Here is a 4,141-nt window from a genome sequence, read left to right as displayed (position 1 = left end):
AGTGACCTGGCCACCTGGGCAAGCCGTCTACAACTGTATGACATCACCAGTGACTGGCCACTTTCTTTCTTTCATGGGGACAGATGGACAGACTTCTCTTCTAGACAACTTGGCCCCTTTTGTCACAATACTAGCCTTATTCACTCGTGCTAACTTCTGGATAACATTTTGTTTCTCAACAGAGTACCCCCATGCAGGAATACGTGTATTGGACAGAGCATCCTTAGTCGGGGGTCGAGGGAATTTCTTGAATTCGATTTTGGTGGTCAAAGGTCAGGTCAAGGTCACTGGGACCTCACGGCCGTCCGTTCCATGCTCGTTAACGCAATGTTTCACGAGCGCCTTGACGGTGTTTGAAGGAAGGCGTTGAAGGGGTTGAGGGAAATGGGTCTGGAGAGGATCTCCTGCTTCTTCTTCTCGTACTCCTCCTTCACGGCCAGACCCTGCCGGTGCTCCCGCTCCACCTGGGCCTTCTCCTCCGACCGCAGCTGCTGCTGGTGCACCATCTGGGCCTTCAGGTCCGCTTGGTACGCATGGCACGTCTGTCTGCGCTGTCTTTTCTGCTCCTCGTCCAATACTTTGATCCTCTCTATGGTTTTGTTCAACTCGTCTGACTCCTTGGCCAGCTGGATTTGTTTTTGCATGTTCAGATCCAGTTTCTGTTGGATCTGCAGGTCGAGAGTCTCCATCATGTCCTTCATCAGACGATCCCTGGCCTCCTGCTGCATCTGACTATTCCGCTCCCTCTTTGCCCAGTTGTCTTTCAGCTCTGCTTCGATCAGCCGCTCTGTCTCTTGCTCTCGTCTCTTTTGCTTTTCCAACTCGTCGGCCAAGTATCGCTGGTACTTGTGCTGCTCGTCGCACAGCGAGATCTTCCTCTGAACAGTGGCGTGTTTCTCGTCCATCTCCTCGGTCAGGAGTTGCCGCAGGATGCCCATGTCGAGCTCCAGCTCGGCCTTTGTCTCGCGGTCCAGGCGTCTCATCTTCAGCCGCAGACAGCCGTCCAGCTGCCTGCGCTCTGCCTCCTGAGCCCGGAGCTTGTGCTGCTGCTCTCGCTGCCACAGCAGACACATGATCTCCCTCTGCTCGCGCAGAAGCTGGCCCTCCTCCTCTTTAAGCTGCCTGGCCTGTTGTCTCTGCTGCTCGGCGGCCTCCATCTGAGCCCTCAGGTAGGCCAGTTGCTCTGTGTGTCTCTGCTGCCGCCTTTGGGAGTCCTGGCTCTCTCGCTCCTCTTTAGCCTGCCGGTCAGCATCCCACAGCTCAGCAAACAGCCTCTCCTCCTCCTGAAGCTGCTGCCGCTGCTCCTCCTTGATCCGCAGCTGTGCGGCGCGGTCCATGCTCACCACCTCTTCTCTGCGCATGGTCTGGATGGCCCGCAGCTCCTCGTTCTGCGCGATGAACAGTTGCTCCAGCTTGTCGGCGACCAGCTGCTGTCTTTCACTCTCCCGTCTTTCCCTCAGCGTCTTGGCTTTTAATCGCATCTTACCTTGTCTGTCCAACATTGTCTCCTTCTTGTCCCCCATCTCTCTAATGAGTTGCTGCTCCTCAGCCTCCAACATGCTGCGCAGCTTGTCCCTCCGCCCGTCGATGCTCATCTCATATTGGTTCAAAGCGTCTTTGACTTGTCTCTCTATAGTGCCGACGATAATACTGCGATCAGTCTTCTTCTGCCATGTGCTTCTCTGGTCGCAGGTTTGCCTGTACTTGGTGAACTCCCACAACTTTTCTCTGGCCTCCTCCTGTCTCCTCCTGTCCAGAATGAGGTAGTCTGGAGGCCTTGATGAGGGGAACTTCGCTCTCGCTCTCTCATTATCCTGATGCTGCCGTGGACGGTCCCCAGCGCGCTCTGGTCCTCTCTCATCTGGCCTGAACATCTTAGGCTGAAGTGGTTGCTTGCTCGCCGAGCCACCCTATTATAGCAGGAAGATGGTTCTTCTTCCACTATGTCAGTGATGTCATAAATCCCTCTCGACTCTTGCATTGTGACATCATCAGTGATGTACAGAGCATGCTCAGTTGAGTAATTATGTGCAGAGAGCAGTTGCACAATTGTCAATGACACCACACACACACACACACACGCACGCACACACACACACACACACACACACACACAAACAAACACAAACACACCATCATGTCTCATGTCATCATGATGGCATCAGTGATGTCACTCGAGTAATTGGGATGCCATCAGTGAGTGATGTCCAGTGTTGGGGGTCGATACTCAAAAAAGTAATATATTACACATTGCACATTAGTTGCCTTACTTTACTCCAAGTAACTCGTTACACTACTCGTTACTACTCATTATTGGTCAGAATTCTGATAAAGGTCACATGACCACCTGCTCTGTTTCCGCCAACAGCAGTGCCTGGTAAAGAGATGAGGGCGAGGGAGGTAAACAATCTGTGTTTGTTTGTGTGTGTGTGTGTGTGTGTGTGTGTGTGTGTGTGTGTGTGTGTGTGTGTGTGTGTGTGTGTGTGTGTGTGTGTGTGTGTGTGTGTGTGTGTGTGTGTGTACAAAGGAGTATAAAAAGGAGTGTAACTTTGAAGTAACTAAATCACATTGACAAAGGCAGCTACACAGGAGACTGTGCTATATCAATTAACAAAAGAGATTAGCAAAACAAACAATTATTTATATATATATATATATATATATATATATAGAGAGAGAGAGAGAGAGAGAGAGAGAGAGCTATATATATTATATATATATAGGTATATGTATATATAACCATAACCTCAAATGCTAGAGTATTAGTGTGCTATCTACAAAGATCCTCCTATTTAAAAATAGTGAATATTACAATTTGTTTAGCACTTTAACATGCTGGGAACAATAAACAGCAGGTCATGCAGTGTCCGTGCAGTACCTCAAACACAAAACGCACAACATCAGAGTTGTGGGGGAGGGGGGGAACCAATCAAAATCCAGATTTGATCTCATCCTGCCTCTTGGCTAATGAAGCTGAAGCCGCTTCCTGCTGCTTTTCAATGGGCACCATTGTGGCATCCCCTCCGTTTGGCCCCGGTCAGCCGCACTGCCTCTGACTCCACCTCTCTCTCTAGCCTAGCTGCACTGTCTCTGACTCCACCTCTCTCTCTAGCCTAGGTACACTGCCTCTGACTCCACCTCTCTCTCTAGCCTAGGTACACTGTCTCTGACTCCACCTCTCTCTCTAGCCTAGGTACACTGCCTCTGACTCCACCTCTCTCTCTAGCCTAGGTACACTGTCTCTGACTCCACCTCTCTCTCTAGCCTAGCTGCACTGCCTCTGACTCCACCTCTCTCTCTAGCCTAGCTGCACTGCCTCTGACTCCACCTCTCTCTCTAGCCTAGCTGCACTGCCTCTGACTCCACCTCTCTCTCTAGCCTAGCTGCACTGCCTCTGACTCCACCTCTCTCTCTAGCCTAGCTGCACTGCCTCTGACTCCACCTCTCTCTCTAGCCTAGCTGCACTGCCTCTGACTCCACCTCTCTCTCTAGCCTAGCTGCACTGTCTCTGACTCCACCTCTCTCTCTAGCCTAGCTGCACTGCCTCTGACTCCACCTCTCTCTCTAGCCTAGCTGCACTGCCTCTGACTCCACCTCTCTCTCTAGCCTAGCTGCACTGCCTCTGACTCCACCTCTCTCTCTAGCCTAGCTGCACTGCCTCTGACTCCACCTCTCTCTCTAGCCTAGCTGCACTGCCTCTGACTCCACCTCTCTCTCTAGCCTAGCTGCACTGTCTCTGACTCCACCTCTCTCTCTAGCCTAGCTGCACTGCCTCTGACTCCACCTCTCTCTCTAGCCTAGCTGCACTGCCTCTGACTCCACCTCTCTCTCTAGCCTAGCTGCACTGCCTCTGACTCCACCTCTCTCTCTAGCCTAGGAATGGAGCGTACTTTGCGCACCATCCAGTTTTGCGCTGGAATCTAAGCGCAGACACAGGTGTAGGCGTGGCCCAGGCGTGTCCGTGCGCCTCTTAGCCTATCATCTGCCTCCCGCAAGTGTCAGTTTGCGCTCTGGTGAAGATACCATCGCCATGTTCCGAGCGTAAACACACGTTTGGGCGTTGCCCGTGCCAAAATAGGCGTTCCAGCGCAATGTGTTAGAAAAAAGGGCCTTGGGTGCTTAACACATTGAGTGCCAGCGA

At 51.9% G+C, this 4,141-nt stretch overlaps 1 pseudogene across 1 annotated transcript; it reads right to left on the bottom strand.

Annotated features, from left to right (window-relative positions):
* Nucleotides 1–332: 332 nt before the first annotated feature.
* LOC310779420 (cilia- and flagella-associated protein 53 pseudogene) lies at nt 333–1,874 on the bottom strand (annotated as a pseudogene). Its single transcript has one exon. The product of its transcript is annotated as a cilia- and flagella-associated protein 53 pseudogene (transcript).
* Between the last annotated feature and the right edge of the window lie 2,267 nt (nt 1,875–4,141).

This window comes from Poromitra crassiceps (genome assembly GCF_964638095.1).
Source record: "Poromitra crassiceps genome assembly, chromosome: 7".
Lineage (NCBI taxonomy): Eukaryota > Metazoa > Chordata > Actinopteri > Beryciformes > Melamphaidae > Poromitra > Poromitra crassiceps.
This window is presented reverse-complemented; position numbering and strand designations above follow the sequence as displayed.